Source organism: Opisthocomus hoazin, chromosome 12 (assembly GCF_030867145.1).
Source record: "Opisthocomus hoazin isolate bOpiHoa1 chromosome 12, bOpiHoa1.hap1, whole genome shotgun sequence".
NCBI lineage: Eukaryota > Metazoa > Chordata > Aves > Opisthocomiformes > Opisthocomidae > Opisthocomus > Opisthocomus hoazin.
The window spans coordinates 13,177,110-13,202,670 of record NC_134425.1 but is presented as its reverse complement, the minus strand read 5'-3'; the positions used below and the strand labels follow the sequence as shown (position 1 = coordinate 13,202,670).

The window sequence follows — 25,561 nt, the reverse complement described above, 5'->3', positions numbered from 1 at the left end:
AGCTTATTAATCCCATGATCTAAATAGAGATAAAAAATTGTTCAAAAAATATGTATGCTTTATCAGGATGAATTTGCTTTAACATCTACTATCTTCTCCCAAGACAGGTGAAATAACCTACACAAAACCACAAAGAAGTGTTTTCCATTTTATGAGTTTTTTTTGTGTTTTTCCATCAGTTTAAGAAATTTATGTAGGTTGTATTTCCATCAAGTATTTACTTCCCTCCCCCCGAACATTTATTTCTTATCTAGAAACAAATTTACATCAAAAAAAAAAAAAAAACCACAACCACTTGTATTCCCAAAGCCTCTTGGGAGAAACCATGAGACACCAAATATTCAGGCTCAGTCCCCAGAAAAGCAATCCCCTAGCTACAGAGTGTGAAGAAGGCCTACAGCTGGAACGTGGTCACTGGCTTAGAGGAGATTCTCAATGTGTTCCAAACCAGTTTTCCAGTCAGTAGGTACTGAATGACCCAGATACACCATAGTGACCCCAACAGCCGTAACAAAGCTCATTGGAAGAGCGAGAGTATCTACCTAGCAATTCTATCAAAACAGAAGGGGTGTGTTTAAACATCTGTACTCTAACGTAAAGATCTGCCAGCACCACCACTGCAGCAAGGATAAGCAGATCTCACAGAGGCAATATCTGGGTTGACAGTGTATCTACATGAATATGTAAAATCTGCTTAGGCACTGTCAGAAAAGCTGTCATAGAACTGAGCAGTGAGGGTGTTCTGGAGCTACATCACGGGCAGAAAATTTCTGATGCTTTTGTGAGGGAAGATACCATATGCAAAAGTTTGCCTAGAATTTAATTTCCCTTAAGAAATTACAACCATTTATACATACCATTTAATCCTAAAATTCTTAAAAATATCCCTTTCAACTTGTTCTATTTTTAGTCTAAATTTGCCAATTGATGGGTTGCTACGCTCTTTCAATATATGCAAATAACTGCCTACCAAGAACACAACACCAGTATATTTCATGGACAACAAAAAGGAAGTATGTCTTTGCACCAGGAGGGCAATCGATTAACGTTTCTAAGATCTTGCAGTGGCATAAAAAGCATTGCCTGAATATCAGATGTGATGTGGCAAGTGGGCAAAAATATTGGCAAAAGGGAGCAGACAAATATTCACAGTGAGAGACAGAATGGCAATCCTAGTAAGACCTTCTCCAGGCCTCAGTGCACACAGAAGCTTTTACAGGACAGCACCCTTAATGTGAATAATATATAAATGCCTTCAGAAACTGCAAGAAAAGCCTGGAGTTTTCTTTGCTTCCCTTTTTCTTTTTCTTTTTTTTTAAGCAGTGCAACTTCTTTCATCGCCTTTTTGTAAATCGTTAATAGTGTGTTATCATACTGTTTATATGTGAAGGCAGCACTGTGGCAAAACTTGTTATTGATCATGGTTGAAGTTGTCTAAGGAATTATCTCTAAGACTTATGAAAGAAATTAAGTATCTTTTGTGCACAATATCCTTTTATTTTCCCACTTCATTTATCCTGCTAACTGAAATTTGTGTATACATCTAACCACATAATGTTTTATCACCTTTGAACTATTTCTAAGAATTTTTTTTATCCATATATGGACTTAAGAATGTTGGGAATGTAAAATATATATATTTTTAGACAATAAACCATTTTGCATCAGCTAAGAAGTCAAATATTTTGTATGCCCTAGAAACTCAGATTTGGAAAGAGAAACAGTGTTTAAGAAATTCTGATGTACCTAATGATTCCTTAAAATATAAACGTGTCATTTTACACATCCAAACTGAAAAAGCACACATCAGCAAAGATGAGCTGAAATCTTGGAGAAAGTGATGGCTTACTTCAGAAACTCTCAATTTAAAAAAATAAACAAACAACCACCTGCATAAAGAAAGAATAAGCTGCTTAAACTTCATAATGAGGCATTTTTACTGTGGCTTTTGTTTAGCATTCTTGATCTTAACAGAATTATCTCACCCTTTAAAGATGCAAGAGTGGTTTGTTTTAGATCTGAAGTCATACTTACAGCTATGCTCTTTCCCAGGCGTATGTCTGAAGAACTGGGCTAAAAATTACCTACATGCTTCGCATCAGTTTGAAAACATAACTGCATTATCACTTCTGGATATTGTGATGAGTTTGATCTAGACTAACTACTACAAGGGCATCAATAAATGTGATAATCCTCTAGCAAAAATTAATTTATTAATGAAATGAATAATTAAATCTGCTGAAGTACACATTTGCAGGAAGTTAAGCAAAGGTGTTTTGAATAAGAACAGGGCTTTTTCTTGTATCTGTAAGTACAATGGGCTTGCTAAAGTAAATAACCCTGTGAGTTACCTCATAATATATTTAGTTATAATATTAAATGGATAAAGTACTTGATCATGTCCCAGGATAATAAAGCTGGTGGTATGGAGAAAAGCCTCCATGGGATTAAGAGAGAGTTAAAACATTCCAAATATGCAATTAAAGGCATTCTAGCATGCCTGTTTTTTTCTAGCATGCTCTGGTATCCTATTTACAGAGAGGGAAAACTGGCTCAGACCTCCTAGACTAAGACAAGGAAGTATGCAAAATCGAGCAGTCTCTGTGCCAGCTCTTGCTAATCCTTTTCAGTATGGTTTGCTGCTAATTTGTCATGGCACATATTTGCCTTATGTCTAATTAGCATCAAATTGCAAACTGCTATTTGCTAACAATTTGTTGCATCAATCTGCTTGAAAATCTATAGTTTAGAACTGGATTGCAGCTTAGTCTGTCTCTCAAAATTCCATTTCATACACGTCACATTAAATTATTTCCCTCCAAAAAACATTGCACTGCTCTATTGTATAAAGAAGTCTACATTTAAAAAGAAGGCCTATAACAAAGTGATATTATCTGGTTCCTTTGTTTCATCCTCCATTTATATTTTGCTATAACTTATTTACAGTTGAAATTAAATAAAGAACAGCTTGCTTTTTGCTTAGAGTTAAATCTAGCTAAAACTGCATCACCCCTATAGTAGACTAGGTATAAACAAAATTATCATCTATACTTTGGAGAATATAGGCAAGACCCTTACAACAAGAATTTGTGGTCTGGAATTGGTTCTCAAAGTACAGGAAAATGTCAGCCAAGAAGCTTGCCAGGTTTAGGAACTGGCTAATCTGTTCTGTTCAACATCCACACATATTATAATAAACAAATAGCTAAAAATCTTTGTCACAAACAAATACTGTTGCAAAGATGTTCTTTAATAGAACTAGAAGTGATGTGGGAGTTGTTTATATATGATTTCCTCCCCCGCTATGCCTCATTAGGAGCAGATGGAATACTCCTGTTGTATGCATTCCAGGGAATGGATGGAAATGTGTCAGTGCAGGGCCTGAACTACAAAATTCAATCCGTGGTAAAACAAGATGTTCTAAGCAGTCTCCTCTGCTGCATTCCAGGGATGATACGAGGTCATCAAATAAGCATGGCTATATGCTGCTTCTTTGGAAGCAGGATTTCAGCCCACGTAAGATGATGTTTCATGTCTAGATGTGGTATAGATGGATATGAAATGTATTTTCCATGTCACAAAACATTTAAAATTTCCAAGATATTTCATCAGGAGAAAGCTGAATTTGTGGTGCTGAGGCAGGCATTGTAGGAGTGAACAAGAAAGCAAGATGAGAAATCCAAATAGGCAATATCCATATAAATGCTCTGGGCCTCAAACTGCAGTTGGTTCTGGATTTTTCTTTGCCATTTTGATCCAGAATTCCATACTGGGCACTAGACATATTTTCCTGTTCAAGTTTCAACAAAATAAGTGTAAGGCTTGCCTTTCAGTGAATTGGCTTTTGCGACAGCAAAAAAATGCAGCCAGAATTTTCTGCCCACTTCTACGAAAGTTTGCATACTTTCTCCTTGTGAGAGAATAAGCTAAGCTCAGTATAAACTGTTGTCAAATGTAATTAAAGCTTTTAAAGCCAAGTGAAAAGATAAGTCTGTCTTTGCTGTATCCATACCCAAGAAAAAGTCTTCTAAGGCTACAGGGAGAATATATCTAATGCAGCCTTCGAGGGCACATTGAAGACAGACATTAAAGAAGTGCTTACCATTAAGTTGAACTCTTCTCTCAGTGGTAAACCTCCATGAGTTCAGCAAATGTAGACTTAGAACCAGGTTCAGCATTTTAGACAAATTCCAGGAGTGCTTAAATAAGGCCAGTCATAAATACTGAAGTTACAGCTTGAGCTTGAGATTGGCCTAGAGGAACTCCTGAGGCCCGTTCCCACCTGAATTATCCTAAGATCTGACATGTCATTTAATGAATATTTAGTAATTCAGATATTTTTTTCTGTATTCTTCACTACTTTCTAATCAGAGAAATGTCCAATACAAATGCATATTTGTGGTCACTGCTGCCTGCAAACCACACTGAACGGTTTAAGGGGAACACGGCTAACAAGTGGTTGAAACAGAGTTAAGAGAAAGACTACTTGTTTCCAGTAAGATCATGTGACATCCCACTTGTTTGTACCATAATCAACAACAACGTATTAATCACATCTAAGGGGAAGCTTTGCCTTTCCTTCAAAGGTTGGCTACATGTTTAGGGGCTCACTACATTTCCCTGTAACCAAGTAAAGAAACAATACAGAAATATAATTTAACTGTGAACAGGACACTGTGAGAAGATACTCACCTTAAGCAATTGGCATCATCTATGTCACAAATAAGGGGAACAATCCCCATAATGGAAAGGGACTTTTGCCTTTTTACGACCATACCAAAATAGTGCCCATACGAGTTGGATGTGGCATGGTAATATATAGTAAAGTAAGGATACTCACTGAAGGGATACAACTTGTGCTGAATTTGTTTTACGAGCATTAACAAGTTCTACTGCAAAACTATACTTATTTGTAAATATGTTAATTTCCAAAATTTTATAGAACTTCTCTTTATATATATCCCTAATGGACAATATTTTAGAAACCGCATTAGTTTCTCCCAGTTTCAAAATGATACTTAAATATAGTAAGGCCCAATTTTGCGCATAGAAGTGGGAATGCAATCTGGGCAGATAAGCACCTCTTAATCTTCCAATCTGGAGGACAGAATTCAGGCTTTTTCATCTTGGCTGAAGGGAAGCCAGCTTGTTTGCCCTGAATTCTCTCCAGATTTTCTGAATATGGAATAAGCAGTATGTCCCCATCGGTAGCCAAAATAGTTGTGTATGCTGCAAGATGACAAACCTTCAGTGGGAAGTTTGGGAACAGTTGTCTGCCCTCACAACCTCCTGAACCGAGAGTCATTTAAGGTCAGCAGAATTCATGTCTTCTACCAGCAAGGAGCAAGCAAGATCCTTTGGTTTTCTTCTGTATAGCAATGTTGGTTGTCTTGAACAACTGAAGTGCTGTTTTTTTCATTTATACATGGGTTATCCGTGGTTTCTGTAAAACAAAACTCAGAATTTCTAGGTGCAGCTTTTTCCTTATGTTAGCTGAACAAGAAAGCCAGACACCTACATCCCCATAAAACACAAAGAAGATAAAGATAAGGAAATCACATTTTTTCAGTTAATTAAAAAGGAATAGAATAAATGTATCGGTAAAGAAGAAAAAGAAGCATTTAAAAATATATGGCATTGACATAATTAGATCCACCACATCTAGGTCAGCCAAGCATGCAGGATTCACACCCTAATTATTTATTCAAACTTTTGAGCAATGCTGTTTCGATCGACAGCTCCCTAACCTTGACTTTTCCGGAACTAGAACAACTACCATGCTATATACACGTTACATAGCCTGAAAAACAGATCTCCACCTCATTTGAAAAACTCCAAGGGCACTGGATATAAACTAGGGAATGCCACATTCACCACTTGTTAGTGGCAGCTCTGCTGGGTCTTCAGTTGAGATCAGTCTTGGGATTTCATTGCTTGTTCGCATTGATGGTTATGGAATCAAAGAACAGGACTATCCATGAACAAATTGAAAAAATTAGGTCTAAAGACACTAGGTGAGAAACTAGCAGCATTACATGCGTAAAACTGAAGCCTTCCTTCTTTCCGCCAGTAGGAATTTGAATAACAACCTCTGGGAGTGATCTAGCAGATAATGCACAAATCAAGGTTGTTTCTTCCTATGTCCTTTCACAAGCCTTCCAAACTGCCAGCACTACCATGAACTGTTTTCGGTTTAAATAACCTAGAATTTAGAATTACATTTTAAATGGAGCCCCCAGGTGAGTGACTGACATATTGTTAAACATATTCACATCAATATCCTTGGAAATGTCTGGTACATACCATATGTATATTTCATCTTATGCTTTTGTACAATGCTTGTAAAATATGTTTTGCAACACACGAAATGGCTAATCCAAGTGAAGGATATAAGTCACTGCTGCCAGATAGCAGAATTCCTCCTGTAGCTCAAATAGGCAGTAAAGATCTGTGCTTAAGTTCCCAGATTCAAACCATACTGATGGCTCACCATGGAGATTTTTATACTTCCTATTATCTTCTCAAAGAAAAGGCAATTGCATATCCAGTTAAGAAGCTTGAAAAAAACTATCAGAAATACTATGAAAGTGTTTTAAGTCAAAACTGGGATTCGGGAGTTGTTAATGGAAATAAATTTGCTTAGAAAAAGAAGAAAACTACAGTTCTTGACCGTGTACAAAGCTCAAAATGTCACTGTAAATACATTTCAATGCCTGATCCAATAACATGCTGTATTCAGTATACAAGAGGGCCTATGTGCTTCCTTCCTCGTCCTCCAGAATGCTAAACAACAATGTATTTAAACATAAAACATGTTGTTCTTGCTTACATACAATAAATTGCTGTATATCCCTCCCCTCTTCTCATTCAGATTCTAATGAATGCTTCTCTGCTGGACAACCATAATGCAAGACTGCAAGTACTTCTCTCACTGTCAAATAACACTCTATAAAAAACACTATTGTCTTCCTGATTTAGTATACATACACATGACTCGTAAGCAAACAACAGCATAGTCAAGCAAGTAAAGTCTCACGTGGGAATTTTCTTCAAACAATTATCAGCGAAGGTAAATGAAATTTTCAGACACAGCCCTATCAAACTCCACAACAGATCAGAATGTGTGGGGTTTGCGTACAATAAAAGGAGGAACTCAAGAGGAAAGATATTTTCACAATCTAAATAATGGGAGCGCGCCGTGAACCGCTGAGAGTGGAGGAAGCCATTTCAATTAGGTATGTTTCACTTTCTTCCTCAGCACAGCAATCCACTTACAGAAGCTGTATGTTGTTACATGACACATTTCCACTTTCCTACAGAAGTGCCTGTGATTTTTTGAATGTTGTTTGTTGTTACTGCCTTTCTTCTCTGGCACAATGCACCAATTTTTAACCTTTTCAGTAACCCAGTGACACCTCTGGGATATTACAGCATTCCTGTCAAAATGTCTGGTCTACAACAATAAACTTTACATTGATGTCTTGCTTTTCGGGAATAATTACACTGTTCCTTAAATGTTAGCCTATTTACTATTTGTGCAAAAAGATGACAATAAAATCAATGGAACACAATTCCCAAATGCGCTTCAAAGTCTTTTGCAATGTTAATGGATTAGCGTGTCTATAGAGGTGCAAAATCATTTTGTCTTGATGCTTGGACTTGCACATGATATGCACTTCCTCAAAGCTAAACTTATTAACCCTTATCTGCCGAGCTCATCTGATCAAAAAGTTAGTTTAATCTCCCTGCATTTGTCAGGATTCCTTTTTTCTTTTTTTTTTTTTTTTTTGGTTTTTTTTTGTTTTTTCGTTTTTTCTAAAGCCAAGCCCGTGAATACTGCCCATCGATCAATAGGTGTATGATGAAGGAACTTCATCCTGCTACCTATGACCAGTGGCTATGTTTTTTCAATGATTCTGCAGGAGTCAAAAACTCAACAAAGCGAATCGCGAATGCTGTAAAGGGAGCATGCTGCTCATGTCTGTGACCACTGTATGCAAAGCCTGGCATTAGTCACCGCCAGGCCGCCTCTGACAGCCCTGAAGTGAGGGAGATTAATGTGAGGCAGGGGCACTTTATTATTGTCATTCTGTTCTTTCACACTCTGCCTCTGACTTTCAATTTTGCTCCAGAATTAATTGTCTGCTCCCTACAGTATGACTGATGTAGAAGGATACAAGTAACATAGGCACCTGGTTCTGGCCTTGACAATCTGACTCGTCGTTGCAGGATGTATTGTGTACAGTCAAATTCAGGGACAGACGGGCATCTTTCAAAAAAATCAGCCAATGTTTCTTTTGACTTCAATCAGATCTGACTGTAGATTATCCTTCTCTAAGAACAATTTTTTTCTTGTAGAGATGCTAACAAAATGCCAGTGCCATTATCAAGTACCACTACATGATACTATTGCTCTGTTTTATGCAGCTTCATATGAGGCCTTTCTCTCCAAGTTTTCCTTTTTATGTTTGAAGGTAGTAAATTAGTCATGTAGCAGCGTTAAATCCCTACCCTCTCAGAGTTAAGCATTGTTGTGAGAACATTATATACAGTATCTTTGACAATAAAAATACATGGCTATGTAAGGCAGTATCATTTACTATTTATTGGACTAACAGTTCCAAAGCAAATTACACACAAAGTAAGACAAATCTTTAAAGATCTTGTATCTAATAGAATATCTGACTGTATATCAGCCTTAAAATGAACTGCTGTACGGAGAGATCAAAGAACATCTTTACTAGAGCACATAGGATAGGGAGTGGGGGATCACTTTTAGGACAGAAAAAATCATACAAAATCAGGCTTTGTGCATGAATCACTATCAGTCAGTCTGCTTTTTCTCAGTTTAACATCTGATGGTGACAAATGCAAAGCCAGCAAACCGAGGAGCTTCACCTTTATCTTCAAACAGTAAGCATTTGCTAGCAGTCACACACATTGCTACCAGACGTATGGGCAATAATATCAATATTTGCTGTTCTAAAAACAAAGTTAACTGTGGTATATTTAGTAGAGGTTTAGTTTTCTGTGCCAGCTATTCTACGTGCCCATTAATATTTTCAGCTGGATTTTGTCATATTTGGTCAGACTGGTGATAAACTTCTCAGAGCTATGCAGCCGAGAAACGATCAGATGTATACAAAATGTATAGAAATAAGCAACACTACATGTGCCTTTGCTTAACATTTATCCCTCAGTACATGGGTGTTGTTCTTCGAAACCATCTCAAGAATTTCTTCCCAAATACCCTCTCCAAACAGAAAACGCAATAAATTATTGTGGCTTTAACTCATCTAATCCTTCAATATGACCATGATATTATGTTAAAGGGTACAGAAATCTATAATATGCTGAACTGTCTCTATATCCTGGATACCAGAAGGAAAATCACCACCATTCAGTGAGGATGATCCAACCTCATGACACTAATGATTTATCATGATGGGCAAAACATGAAAAATAACTAGTTGCTTTTATGAGAGTAAGCAGCTTTTCCCACTTGCTCCAGTTTTCCCAGACCTCCGGGCAAACTAGACTTCAGGATGCAGTGCAACTTCCTTGAAATACACAAAAAGTGATGAGAAACTCTGCCCCTTTAAAAAGGTGTGCGAGTAAATGTTGTAATAGCCTTCAAACCTGACATTCAGTATTCAAATGTTACTTAAGCAAACTGCGAGCAATTAAATTAATCAATCTTCCCAGCCATGTACTGAACAGATGTTCAATAAATCCTCTCTGCTTACAGTGTGGGAGAAAGTCCACTTTTAGCTGTCCTTCAGTGCTGACATCCCTCAGCCCGTCCTTTCCCTAGGCCTCATGGGCCACTGCCAGGCAGTTCTGCTGTGTTGTTTCTTTATTATAAATAACAACAGACCACCTGGACTACCTGCAGTACCTGGAAGCTGAGGTTTAATGATCCTTCAGGTTACATCCTCAGCTCTCTCCTGATCCCAGATAATGGGACTGATGGGAATGGCAAAGGAGTGACGGATGGCAGTGACGAATGACTCCAGACAAACATGTGCTGACAACTAGTGAATATGGGGCAGCGTTGCAGAAAGGTCAAGATGAAAGTATTTGCTTGACTTTCAAAGTTTCTCCATGAAAAAACACTCGGAATCCTCATATTGGTTACTACCAGACAACTTTGCTAAGTAGATGTCTACAGCATACTACCAGATTATTGCAAATCTGGCAAACAACAATGCAAGCGCGATCAAATACTACCTTTTAGCAAAAAGAAACTATCTGCAAAGCTAGAACAGCTATATTGCATAAGCATGCAAGAACCAGAATATTTGCATTTTTTACTGTTAAAGTTGCTAGCAGCTACAGATATGCCCTCTTGTTTTTTAAAGCTTCCTGTTTTGTTCTAATGAGGCTCCCACCCCAGCCTCACCTGCACTCTCTCTTTACCCCATCGGCACAGGGAAAGGCTACCACACCACCTGGTTGTTTTTGCCCAATTAAACAGTGAGGTCTTTTCTTAGCAAAAGTGATGAAGTTTGACTGGAAGACCTGTGATGTAAAATCACCATCTCTGTTTTAGAATCTCAGATTTCATAAATTAAGGGCAAAGGTTATTCATTGCACTCCCCAAACGTTAAACAACAAATCCTCTTGGGTTATATGATATATACGATGTACCTCATTTCCTTAACTTTTTACATGTTAATATCATCTGTGATCAAATGAGTCGACTGACATTCAAATGTAATGGTTAAAATTTCTGCACCACAGATATACAACTTCAACCTTTTGAATGCTGCCATTCCATATATGGACTTTATCCACATTTTAATGAGGCTTTAAAATCTCCAAGATTAAGCTAGTATTTTATATAGAACTGCCTGCTTTTTATGATATCCTGACATGTTGTACAACATTTGTGACTGTATTGATCCTTATAAATTCAGCATCTATATATATTCATGAAAAGTATTCCCCTCCATGCCCAATACGTGGTATAAACGGTAGGGCGGGCAGAGGGGACCACAGCAGGAAGCACAGAGGGGTGCAGGTCTTAAGCCATTTGCTCAGCAGTAAATAGACAGGCAGGGAATATTTTAGTAATAGTGTTGCACAACTTGGCAATACTTAAAAAATTAAAATACCACACTAAGAATGCACAATAAAGAAATGAAAGAAAAGCTGGGGTTCTTTCTCCAATGTTACCCTATTTCACTCTCCTTCAGACAGACCTGTTACAAATCCTGACGGGGTAAACTGTACTCTTTTCCCACCTGGGACAGTTATACATCTTCATGCCCTCATCTTTGCCTGACTGCAGACAGGCTGTCTTGTGTTTCTCCATGCAGTTTCATGCTTTTAATCTGAAACAAATGATTACAGGAAAAAAAGCATTATCACCTTGGTGAGGCATCAGGAGTATGAAGAAAAAAAAAGAAAGGGTCTATGGGCAAATTCATCTTCCATTGCTACAATCAATCTCTCACCTAAAGAAATACACAATAACTAGGCAGGAAAGGGCCAAGATTTATGGCCTAGAAACATCTACACTGACCAGCATACACCTAGCCTTCTTGGCTCCCTCCTTGCCAGAATGGCTCTTTCTAACAGTTACAATGATATACTGTCTCTCCCTACTGTTTTACAAGTACATTAGCTTTATTTAATGAGATCTCCGAGTAATTTAACAGATGTATATAGGACATAAGACTAGAAAAACTCTTGCTACTTGAACACTTTTGCCAAGGTATTCTAGGGCTAGCTAATCTCCACTACCGTGTTATATTCCTTGAAATAGTGTTATTGGAATTTTGGGAAGGTTTTTAAAAATTATTTTAATAGAAATGTTATATTACAATCAAATAGAATAGTGCCATATTCAACACTTGCTTGTATCAGGCCCATAAAAATCAGGATAAATGTAGTTACTTCAAATCTTCAAAACTATTTTTATATTTAAAGGCCTGAGAAATTCACAGAGATGAATATATTTGTTAAACCTTGCACCCTGTGCTTTCCTGTGACTTCAACATCATGTCCCAAGGGAAAGAAACAGATTCCTTCATTTTAAAAATATACATATTCAGCTTTAAAGTTCACAATGATCAGATCACTCAATAGGAAAGCATTTAAAAGTACTGTATTCTGAGTTTTTGTTTAATAAATGAAGTATAGCTAGTCACTACTTTAATACAATAGCTCTGCTTTCCATTATTGTATTCTTTCTGTTTCTGAGCAACAGACAATGTTTTGGATGGCTGTTGTTATCCAAACTAGTTCTAAATAATAGTGTTCTATAGTAAAATATTAAATGAAAAAGACCGTAATAACAACTTTTAAAATAACTGTAATTATCTACCAGTTAATAAAATGGAGAGGTAGTAATAAGGAATTACCTGTTTAAAATAACTTTCAAATAATTTTTCTTAGTAAAAGAAGATGGGCATAAACTTTATGCATTTGTCTGTGTATTTTTTACAGCAGTACATCTACAAAAATCTATACAGTATGTTGTTGTTTTCTCATACATTATACTTTTAAACTTGATTAAAAATAGAATATTGCCCCACATTCAGTAAATTACTTCAATGAACTACACTAAAAAAACTCATCAGCTTCAATTCTACCCAGTGGTGAGAGCAGTACTAATTGAGTTCAGTGGCATTTTTCTGTAAATAATATATAGTCTCATTAAAAAAAGGTTTACTTTAGCTTGAAAATATATTTCTTTTAAAAATTCTTTTAAGCTGAAGCAGAAAAAAGAAGAAAAAAATTATAAGAGTGTAATATTTACTATTCTGACAAAGTGTTCAGCGTCCTTCTGGCTTACAGGATATTGTGTGAACCTTGAATTAGACCATAAAACACAGTTCTAGAGTATTTATACATAATTACCCACAGAAGACTACCACATTTACAACAAGCATGTTGCAACAGATATGTCTAATATTTAGAGAAAATCCACACATGTATCTGACCAAAGTAAACATACCAAACCACGTTCTGAATGGTACATCACATCTCATCCAGCAGTAATGATTCCATGTTCAGAAAGTAGGAAAGGTCAGGTTGTGAGCTTAAAACATTGATATTTCTTTAAATACCAGAAAAACACTGACAAATATCAGGGTAAAAAATTAGGAACGGTCACCATGTAAAATTATGCTAGAAATCAAGAGTGTACAAAATTACTCAGAAAGTACAAAAGAAAGAGGGAGAAAAAGGAAGAACACAAGCTGGAACAGAGCAAATTCATTGCATGAAATTTCATTTCTTGAGAGCTATACATCAAGTTGTATTTGTTTAATGAGGTTGACACTAGAAAGATGTATAGAACATGTCAGACACCCAGTACCAGTGCGTTCTGGGAAAAAGATAACATCTGAGAATCTGACCACTCACTTCGTCTTCTAGCCAGACTTCTCTATCTGCTGGTTCTTTGGAGGATTATAAATGAGAGGGCAGGAGGAACAAGGAGCAAAATAATGAAAAACACACAAAAAAAGAAAAATTATAACATTGTAGAGCGAAGTAAAGCCAGATTTATTGACCTCACAACTACATAATCAAGAGGAAGTTATCACAGTAGAAACTTTTAGTAAAGCGGAATGATCTTAAATAACAAGGGAGTGCTATGAAATTTACAGCACTTTTAAGATATGCAAATTGGATGCAAGGTATAGACACAAGGGTAATTAATTGTAAATCTAAGAATAATGTTTCTTTGTCAGGGCTGTCTCCATGTTGTGGAATACATTCTAATGTGCCTTAACTCTGAATATTTCTTAAAGGCTGGTCTAATTATAAGATGTTCAGAATTTCAAAATAGTAGTTATTCTTATCGTTTAATATAGCTGCTGTAAAGTTTCATAACAAAATTTACTGATCACAGGAAAATATTTTATTTTAATTTTCAAGGATAAAGCACTTGTTTAAAAGTCTGGGCACTGAGTATTTGTCTTAGAAAAAAATAATATGATAGAAACAGTTTTCGCCTAAAACAGTGTTTTGTGGGGGTTTTTTTAAAGGATGAGAAAGGAAGGTGGCAAACATCTTTATTTGCTGCATTTTCTTAAGTTATAACCCTGGCTTTGTAAGAACTTAATAGAAGAAAATATAATTTTATAATTTCTTTAAGTACTTAACTTTCCCTGTACTATTTAAGTCATTCATGTGACAATAACTAAGGTCAACATTTCCATTATAACAGGACTACAAAAATTCACTTTCTCATTTCAAAGCTTGCCATAGAAGCCCCAACTTTGACAGAAAATTCATATAAACTTATAGAACATATATAAAAACTTTTGCAGAAATAATTCAAGCCCCTGCCAGATTCAGCAGCAGGCCTACATAAATAACTGTTCTTCCTGATAAAAAACAGAATCACAGAATCACAGAATGTTAGGGGTTGGAAGGGACCTCTGTGGGTCATCTAGTCCACATGATTTGAGCTGCCTTTAGCGTTAAATTAATTCAGACAAATTAAAATGAAGCTTCTTTAGAGGGCAGGATAGTAAACAGTCTTCAACAACAATGCCCTAATATCCAAGATGCGTTGGAATTTTAGGGAAAAAGCACTCATATATCCTCATGTCTTCGCAGAACTTGCTATAGACCTGTAGAAGAGTTAAACAGTATTGGAGAGAACAAATGTGTGAGCAGCCAGAGCTGTCTGTGAGTCAGATTACTGACCACCAAACTACCTACAGAAGAGGGTAACACAGCATCACAGCAGTTTGTGAACTTATTCCAGGTGATAACTGTTCAAAGTTCCAGAAAATAAACTCTAACCACTTCTATTATCTCACAAAGGAACTACATTGTTGGAAGTACGTGGTTTGCATACATATTTGCACTACAAAAATCTTTCCTTATTTTCACCAGTCATCAGTCTCACACTCCTGCTTGTGGAAGAACCATCCACAACCCCCACATACAGAATATTCTTTTCATGCTCCAAAGTAAAAAGAGCAAAACACTTCACAAACACCTGTTTCAGAAGAGGTGCGAGTGGGATAGATAGTCAGAGGCGAGATGGTCAACTGGGTGGATTACAACCCTTTTTGAAAGCCATCATACGAAACAAATTGCTTTTCTTAAGAAAGCGGGAGGAAAAAGAGCCACAGTTCCTGATGAAGTTGGTAATTAATAGTAAAAAAATATATACATAATTAAAAAATTTTGGCCAGCAGAATCAGTGTCAGTTATCTGTACGAGACAAAATGTGTTTCAGAAACACATCTGACAACGTCTTTGGGACACAGGGAAGAGAGGGAGTGATTGACCATCAGCATGTAATATGCAAGTAAATGCTAAGACTACTTTTGAAAACGTGCACATCATGGCTTTATGTCTGGTCTGCCTAAACAATTACAATATTCTGTTAATATTTTTTACCTAAGTAGAACATACCATAACTTTAGCTCCCCTTCAGTGACAGTTTGTGCCTGGGAGTTTTGTTACAGTTCAAACAGAGACTTCAGGAAATTTGAAATCATTGCCAGCTATAGAGGCAGATTTCACAACACAAGTTAAATGTATCATATGCTCACATGAGAGGGTCTCTCCTGTATAACACTTGCAGAAATTATAAATTCTCCATATGCCAGCAGAGTTAATATCTTCCTTAAAGGATCTTTCAAAAATTATGCTTGCACAGGAGAAAGTTTCCAAAACTTGCCATAAGAAAACAGAAAAACAAGGCACTTAGTAATGGTGAGCTGGAATTGGGGCAAATTGAAGTTTTCAACCCTCCATCCTCTTATGATGGCTTTCCTCCAAAAGGCTTAAACTTCCTTGTGCCTGGAGAAAGTCTCAGCGGTAGTTGTCATTGACACCATCTTCTCTAGCTTCTTAAGAAGGCAGAAAACTTAGTCCGGAGTAGTAAAGGCCACGAGAGAACAACTAGGGTAGAAGATGTAGCAAGGTTATGCAAAAATTTCCAAAGGCCACTTAAGGAGGAATCCTAGGAGACAAATTTGACAGTTTTGGTGGCAATAAAGGATGTGAAGACAATCTTTTCCTTTTCTGTGGAAGTGCACTGGAAATTCTATTACAGCACTGAAAAGAGACCCTGATGTGAAAGCACAAAGCTCTTGTTTTCACCAGCTGCTCTTCTATAACTTGACTGACAAAAGTTACCTGTCCTTTTTGAAGCATTTTTGTACATTATAACTTGAATTTGATTTTGAGTAGAGATTACAATTTTTTTCAATCACTTAGTGAAAGACTATATTTTGTATGTCTTGGGCAAGTTGCAGAGGTTAACCATAGCTATGTTTGACCCACGTTGATTTTTCTCATCAGTCTGTTATATCTACTAGTAATTTTACTTATTGTACTTGCAGGTTCAGCAAACATTTCAAATGGTTATAATTTTGCCAAAATCTCTGACATTCAAACTTGTGACTGAATGTCCAGAAAACACAAAAACAGCAGAAAAGCCAAAGTAGGCTTACACTATAACTCTGACTGAAGGGAATGCTTAAAGCCAACAACGTTTTCTAAGCCAGTTATTTCTTAAGTTATTAATCACCAAAAACAGCATATATTTTCTGATTCTTGTCACTCTAAACCAGCTTCTCCAATTCAACTACTGCCAAATTAAACTGTTATGAAAACAAAGTGTAGCAAGCATTAAATAGTAGCATAACTTGGTTCACCCTTTTCTACTATCCGGTCATCTAACATTTTTTTTCTAGCTTAGCAGTTGAGTAGGGGTGAGCATCCTCCTCACTTGAAAATAACAATGGAAGGATTTGTGGACTAGATAGCAATTACACATTATGCAGTTTTTGGTTTTGCCATTGAAATTATTAGTATATTCCTTGTATTAATCAATGGTGAGATGGATTGTCAGTATTTGGCAGTACAGAAACCAGACTAATAAAAAGGTAATTCAGGAGGACCTGTTCACAAAGACCACTCCCACATGATGAACCACTGTGCACTAATAACAACAGTCCCACCTATTTCAGTAGGACTACCTGATCAGTAAAGATACACGAGGCATACAGCAGGACACGAAAAAGACAAATGCAGTATCTGGCCTGACACTCTCCTAATTAAACAGACTTAGGTCTAACTTCTGTAAAATGGATAGCCTTACAAAATACTTTTTTTTCCTAAGGTCATTCAGAAAGTGGAATTCTTCACCTTGTCCTTAAACTTAGTGGAAACTGCTCAGTTCACTTCTTTTACTTGGTGTGTTAAATTATTTGCACAGCTTGAATTAATACGAGATCTCTGGCTGAATGTCTTTACTTTCGTCACTTGCTGCCAATCACAATACCCAGAAGTTGAGGTTTTCTTGCTGCAGAAGTCATCAGGGAACAAAATCAGAGGAAGATACCCAAGTACAGTGAGATGGCTACGGTAATTCCAAAGAATCCTTATTTCAGTCTCTCTATTTTCTAGCGTAAGAGGTCACTTCTAGACAATTAGAAAAGAGGGAGAAATATAAAATCAGGCAAAATGATACACTGATACTTTGTATTGCAGTAGTTGGCCGGATCTTTGGTGCTTCAAATCGAATCTGGTGAAGCCAAATTTACACAGTCTGTCTCCCCAGTGCCTTTAATTTTGCATGCAGAATAGCAAGCAGGATCTCTTCTGAAATCACAGCAACATGGACAGCAAAAAGTCCATTGAGATGAGACAATCTAGATGCACAAAAAAAGACCTGGCATGTAATTACCAATTTAAGGAAACAAATAGATGGCCACAATGAGATAACAAGTATATTTTATACAAAGGACACATAATATTGTGCAATATTTACAAGTGCAAAGTTTGTGATTCCAAATGTGATCCAATGTAAAGTGGAGTTTTCATAAAAGAGCATGTAGATGTTTTTAAATAAGGGTTTCATGTAAAATTTGAGATGCCAGCTAAAAGAGGGTGAAATGTTGCTATCTACAAACTAGCAATACATAAGCACAACGTTCCTCTACATTAAGATAGAATCATAAGTAAATAAAAAATAGAAACAAATAGAGCCAAGCTAAGTCAAAAATAAATGCTACAGATTAAATCCTTTACCACCTTATATCCTTTACAGCCAGCATGAAGTCAGTGTACTTGCACAGGATGTAAGTCAGGACACAAATTGGCCCTTCAGCTCTGAGATTCCTCCAAGCTTTCCCAACAGCTTGCTGAGCATAATTTGGACTTGGTTATTTAAAGCTACACAGAATAATACAGTATGAAGACTGGTGTGAACAATAACTCTTGCACAATTTATCACATAGAGAAGAGCTACTAATCTTTTTAGGAAACAAGGTATTCAAAATTATTTAATGCTAATATTTATGCATCAGAAAGCATTCTAAGCACAAAACAGCCCTCCTCGCCCTCCTCCCCCTCCTCATCCACACACACAACATGCATTTGTGAACATCTTTAGCTACAATACACCATATTTCCAGAAAGTCTTGAAATTATTGTCCTATATGTTGACATTTATGAAATTCTGTTACTAATGCCACTCTTGTAACAAAGATAAACTGTATTTACAATACTAATACCTTCCACAAATAATTAGATACGTATAGCTACACATATAGTTGTATACACCAACGACGGCTCAAGACTATAAATTTTAAAGTACACTATTGTAATAAACAGTAATAATAGCAATAATGATAAAAATAAGTTCCATGTACTTCTGCCTAGCAGACTTCTGTACTGCATTGTCAGTTAAAAAAAAAAAAAGTAACATCTTACAAACAACTATTATTCTCTTGGCTCTTGGAGTTTTTTTTCCCCCCATTCCATGATTTTGTTTAAAAGATACAAAACTTCACTTTATCAATATTAAGATAATTGTGAAATTGGACTAAAGTAACAATTCTTCCTAACAAAGCAGATGGGTATCAATCCATCATTGTAATTATATGACTACTGCTACATTCTTTTAAAACTTTATAAAAAGTTTATAAAAGCATTGTTGTCTTTGAATAATTTTCAACATATGTGGTAAGAACAAGGTTTTGTTTACATGCCAGCTCAACAGTCTAAAAGTGAAAATTAAAAAATTTCATGATAGATTTTTAAAAAAATTATTAAGAATAATTAAAAAGGAAGTAAAATCTTTGCTAAACAATCATAATTCTATTGCTTCCTGTGAGAGCTGGGTACTTCCTTTGCCTCAGTCAGCATAGGTACAATAAATCAATAAATCAGAGACATCACTTTCATTTCACCTGCATGCAATTAAAGGTTCCACTTCCAACTCAACATAGTACTTACTAGGCCAGTGAGCTGCCTGTTTGAACTTTTTCACAGTATTCCCTTTACAATGTATAGTACGGCTCTATTAAGCTTGCGTTTGTTTTGGCAATACTATGTAACAACAGAGAATTAAGCATGTTCTACATGATGTCCAACTACGACATTCCAGAAGGACAAGAAAAAGTTACGTACAATCTACCAAAGACCTTTCTACAATTGTTTCCAACTTTCATTTAAATCAAAACATTAAAACCCCAGTCTCCCAGATTAGACACGGTAGATGAAAAATGGGTTCTTGACTGTCATTTACATAGATCTAAGGGTTTTAGGAAATTTCTCAATTATTTGTTAGATTAACAAGAGGGAAAAGGACTTGACACGTACATCACCGAGAACATTCAAACACATATAACTGCATGCAAACTTGTTATAAATGACTAGCAGTATCTTAGCCACCAGTTGTAAGAGCACTCTCAACTAAGCTGGCCTCTCCAGATTGCTTAAGAAATGCTTAGATCCATTAGATGAAGTATGAAAGCTCCACATATATCTTTCCAGGGTGCTACTTCCCACACATTCCCTTTTAAAAAAGTTTATATTAAAGATAATTTTACTGAAGCAAGAGACTCAGTTTGGTAAGAAGAAATAGCACTATTATCAAACAAAAGGCAAAAGCAAAATAATAGTTATCTGAAATTCCTCAAACTGTCTTTTAACATGCCCTTTTAAGTTGTCTCAAACGTCATTCCTTATCTCTGGATGCTGAAACTCCGTCTGAATTTCTGCTTATTGGTCTTAGTTTCTCTGAGGAACCTCTGATGGTTCTTTAATGAAGCCAGAAGATTAATATCCTCTGAGAAGCAAAGTTTTTTCACAGTTTTCTCACACAATATGATTCTTCTCCCTTCTCTCTTTATCTTTTATTTCAAAACCAGCCCTCAACTGAACAAAGGCATTAAGAGCAACCTGGCTGGTCCCACTCCTGTGATCTTGGAAATGCATCCTATTGAGTTTTTATCTAATTGCAATTTATAACTTACTGTAAATGTTTTCTATTAGTTTAATTAAGGTATTTGGTGGCCATAAGCTCCCAAAATATACCGTTTCTGCCAGACAGCTTGCTAAACTTGTTTACAAGACCATGAAAGATTTTAGTAGATTAAGCTATACTGTATCTACACTAATTTCTGTCATTACAAATATCACAAAAATATCCGGTGTATATTCCTCATACGTTCTATAAGCATTTCTTTCTTATTATTTCCTCAAGCAGATCTGTATTCTTTTCACTTTCTCCTGCGCATTCAGTCCTGGATGATTTTCGTAAGTCTTGTTCTGAACAGATTGTGTTTTACTCGATGTTCATTGCATGCTGGCCAGAGCCCTGCACCTACGCTTTCACCTATTTCTTTCAAGATTCTGACTGAGTTTTAATATGTCTCAGAACTCCAACATGTATTCTCTCCGTCATTTTTAGTGGGAAACTTCTAAAAAACTGTTTCATCTATTTTATACCACACTTTGTACAGCACTTCAAAATATTTCTTCCATCACTTATTCTTTGTTCGCTGTCTTAAAGCATTTGCTCAGGCTTGTCTTTCACTGCTGACATAATCGGCTCAAATGTCTCACTTGGCTCTCTTATTTGTGACACCATCCATGTGTCATGTTTCTCTTTACACATCCCTCTACTGCTTTTATGCTGATCACTTCTCCAGTTGTTTTTCTCTCTGTTTACTTTCTTTCCATGTCTTTGGTCATCCAGTTGTATTGAGCTCTTTGACTGATGACTCCCTTTTTATTCTCCTTCAGTCTCCTACTGAACAATTGCATTTCAGCTATTATTCAGCTCGCTTCAAGGACGAATACCAAGAATCCCAAAAGTAGGGTCAGGTACAATCACCTGTCTAGAAGTTGTTGACTTCAGGGTACCACCAACAGCTAGGTAGTGAGAAAATACAAGATCCTGCACTCAGAGATTTAGGAAACAATGAGAACCTTAGGGTCCACTGCACCAAATCTCTTAATTCTTTCCCAATCTGGCCATTAAAAGGCATCTTAAAACTATGAATTCACCACAAATTAGAAACAGTTTGTTTTCTGTCTGGGATAATTTCTTATGTGTATCCAGAAAACTCTGGTCTGCCTTTTAAATCTACATCATCCTTGCTGCCTGTAAATGGGAGCCAGTGATCTGCATGGAAACACATTTGATTTTCTTCCAATATTCAAAGTTTTTCTGAGTTTTCTTACCAGCAATATCAAATCCCACATTTTTTTGGTGATCGCTTCCATTGAAATACTTTCTTCATTAATAAAAGAGGGTTGCTAAAGAATATGTTTAACAAATTTCCCTCTCTCATTTTATTCATCAAATTAGTCAGTTGTTCCACTCTAAGAATTCTAACTCAGCTCTGCTTTTCACATAATCACAGAATTGTAGGGGTTGGAAGGGATGTTTGCAGATCATCCAGTCCAACCCCCCTGTCGAAGCAGGGTCACCCAGAGCAGGCTGTACAGGACCTTGTCCAGGCGGGTCTTGAATATCTCCAGAGAAGGAGACTCCACAACCTCCCTGGGCAGCCTGTTCCAGTGCTCCGTCACCCTCAGAGGGAAGAAATTCTTCTTCATGTTCAGACGGAACTTCCTGTGCCTCAGTTTGTGCCCGTTGCCCCTTGTCCTGTCACTGGGCACCACTGAAAAGAGTCTGTCCCCATCTTCCTGACCCCCACCCTTCAGATATTTGTAAGTATATATTAGGTCCTCTCTCAGCCTCTCCTCGTAGGGGAGATGCTCCAGTCCCTTCATTATCTTCATAGACCTCTGCTGGACTCTCCCCAGTAGTTCCTCATCTTTCTTGAACTGGGGAGCCCAGAACTGGACACAGTACTCCAGATAGGGCCTCACTAGGGCAAAGTAGAGGGGAAGGAGAACCTCCCTCGACCTACTGGCCACACTCCATGCACCCCAGGATCCCATTGGCCTTCTTGGCAACCAGGGCACACTGCTGGCTCATGGTCAACCTGTCGTCCACCAGCACTTGCAAGTCCCCCCTGCAGAGCTGCTCTCCAGCAGGTCCGCCCCAAGCCTGTACTGGTGCACGGGGTTGTTTCTCCCCAGGTGCAGGACCCTGCACTTGTCCTTGTTGAACTTCATGAGATTCCTCTCTGTCCAACTCTCCCGCCTGTCCAGGTCTCACTGAATGGCAGCACAGCCTTCCAGAATATTCTCCACACCTCCCAGTTTGGTGTCATCAGCAAATTTGCTGAAATCTCTCCTCATCAATAAAACATTTCTCTTTTATATGTCTTGACATTTTCTTACCTAGCATCTCAAAAGAGTTTAGGACATCCAGGTTGAAACCAGTATATTGGAGTCTAAGCACTTTATTTGATCAAAACATAAGCCATGTAAATTACACGGGTTTTATTTAAATTTAAATGCCTTCATATAATCAGAATAAAAAATGCTTCCTACATGAATGAAGAAACCAGAAAAGCATAACTAACACTGTTAGCAAAACACTGCAATGGGTAGAAGAGGGGTTGATTCCTGGAGATGAGAAAGAATATAGTGCGAAAATACAAAGTAAAAAGAAGCTGCTTGATGCACTACACATATGTAGCACTCCAATGGGTATGAATGCAAAGACTGTCAAAGAGATTGAAACTTACAAACACCTTGAGATCACAAAATTTTCAACTTCAAGATTTTAAAAGAAAAAGCCAATAGCTGAACTCTCTACTCAGAGCAAAGTTTCAACAAGAATAAAAAGATGTTATACTTCATCACATTTGGATAAAAGTGACAAAAGTGGATTCAAAGGCTCAAAACTCTGAATACAGGAGTCCCTTTTGTCTCTGCTAAAAGAAAAGACAGACATTCCTGCCAAAAGCTCAGTGTCAGCCCGACAAGAGGTCACTGCCTCCTACTCCCTCACCTGAAACAGTCACGAAAATATAGCAGGATGACCGAGAAGTGAATGCGGATTAGTAGCAGTCTTCACAGTGACACCAGGTACCTACAAAAAAAGTTTTCATTTTTCTGTGCAGAATGTAGTTATCTGGATCCTTTTGTACCAACTCCAACATAATAAGTAGCCTTTGTTTGAATATCCAAAGTATCAAGGTCAGGACAGCAGCAAAGGATAACATCAAGCAACACATTTGAGGGGATGGCTCTGGAGCAGCTGGTTAGCTTCCATGATGAATGAGAATTACAGCAGTTTTCAAGAGACCAACAGAAGGCTGGCAGGGTCCTAATCAGCTATAACATCAGTAGTAAAGATCTAAGGAGACTAGAGCATTTCCAAAACTCCAAACTTCTCTGGGCTTTAGTTTCAATAATTATAGCTGTGACAGCTGGATGGTGTGGGTACATGACTGGAATCAGTTGGAGTTTTTGACATATGGTACTATTGGAATCCTGTCTGTCAGGCAAGGAGCATAAAATTACCCCCCCCCCAACAACTGGGGGCTGCAGTGCATGTCATTCTGTCTCAAAGTAAAGGAGCAAAGATAACATTTTTCCAGGTCAACATTCAGCAAATGACAAAATGTCATTCGAGTAATGCTACAGCAGTACATCAGTGAAAAGCGCTGCGGGGTCAGAGGGGCAATTTAAGTTAACTAGAGGAAGCTCATTGGCACACTTGGATTTCCTTCTGCATGTGAACACGTTCTAACTAAATTTCTAGCTTCTGTTATCCTCCTGGAATAAACATTTGGTGCTGACACTGCGGGAAGTAGCCTCACACAGGTTGAAAGCGATCCCAGGTGTGCTGAACAATAATTTCAGATAGGTACTTCTTCCTAAGTGTGCCCCTGATAAGCTCTTTTTCCATCCTGAATGTTATAGCCCGTTGAAGTCCTGCACACCCAGAAAGAGGGTAGGCTCTATCCTCCACCTGAAGGGATACAGTTCTTTCAAAAAACAGTGTGTAGTGTCCAGTGATCATTTTTTCCTTACAATCTTCTGATTAAAAATAGAGGTAAAAATTCTGAAGGAGAAGTTGTTCAGTATAAAGAAGTAACACAGCACTGTTTGTCAGCTAGACAATCACTCTGTACAAGGCCTATTTCTGCTTGGAAGAATAGTTGAACTATAGGTCCTCAAGACAGAATTCATCATTTTATCTCAGTTTCGCTCAAGCTCTGAATTGCACATGCTGAAATTAAACCCTTTCATTACCACTCCCATTTCCCTCTTATTCCTCTGTTGCCAGATTTGCCATTAAGGGCACTTTTGTTTCTTAATGCATTCACAGAAATATATTTGCTTGCCTTATAATTGCCAGACCAGAACTGGAATCTAAAATAGTGATTTTTTTTTTTTTTTCCAATTTTTTTTGCCCCTTCTTGAATTTTTTTTGCCACATGAAACCTCCTCAAAGCCCAGGGCAGTCCATTTCAACATGCAGGAGTTTGAGCAAGTGCAGCTGAAGGACAGCATGAATGAACAAGGAACTTCTGCTGATGTGGAAAGGAAATACTCAGAAGGTGAGAGTGGGAAGGGGCTACCAAGTAGAGATATCACCCAGGAATGCAGGGATGGAACAAGGGAAGTCAAACCAAGACTAGCGAGGTATGTTAAGAACAGGAAGGGTTTCCTTAAGCAGAATAGCAAAAGGAAGACAAAAGAAAATGTGGGCCTACTGATCAAATGGTGCAGGAGACTTAGTGAGAGAGGGGGAGTCAAGGTACTTAGCATTTTTTACTCTGCTTTTACTTGAAAAGTCTACTCTAAGGCTTCCACATCCCTGGAACACAAGTTGCAACATGGGAAAATTTTATTAGACTATTTTTATATCTACTAATTTATTATTAAATTATTTATTTATTTACTCCAGTACCTGAAGGGGGCCTACAGGAAGGATGGAGGGGGACTTTTTACAAGGGTGTGCAGTGAGAGGACAAGGGGGAACAGCTCTAAACTAGAAGAGGGCAGATTTAGATTAGATAGTAGTAAGAAATTCTTCACCATGAGGGTGATGAAACACTGAAACAGGTTGCCCAGAGAAACTGTGGATGCCCCCTCCCTGGAAGTGCTCAAGGCGACATTGCATGGAGCTCTGAGCACCCTGGTCTAGTGGAAGATGTCCCTGCTCATGGCAGCAGGGTTGGAACTAGACGATCCTTGATCTCTGGCTGAATGGCAGAACTCAGAGGGTTGTCATCAACGGCGCTGAGTCTAGCTGGAGGCTGGTGACAAGTGGTGTCCCCAAGGGGTCAGCACTGGGCCCAGTCTTGTTTAACTTCTTCATCAGTGACCTGGATGAAGAGTTAGAATGTACCCTCAGCAAGTTTGCTGATGACACCAAACTGGGAGGAGTGGTAGATACACCAGAAGGCTGTGC

General features: G+C 37.6%; 1 long non-coding RNA gene across 1 annotated transcript in view; it reads right to left on the bottom strand.

The window, feature by feature from the left end:
* Positions 1–11,288: 11,288 nt before the first annotated feature.
* The window catches only part of LOC142362926 (uncharacterized), a 34,599-nt gene continuing 20,326 nt past the window's right edge, over positions 11,289–25,561 (bottom strand). The window contains exon 3 of the long non-coding RNA XR_012765385.1: positions 11,289–11,336. This is a non-coding gene — a long non-coding RNA (uncharacterized LOC142362926). The remainder of the gene's footprint in view (positions 11,337–25,561) is intronic.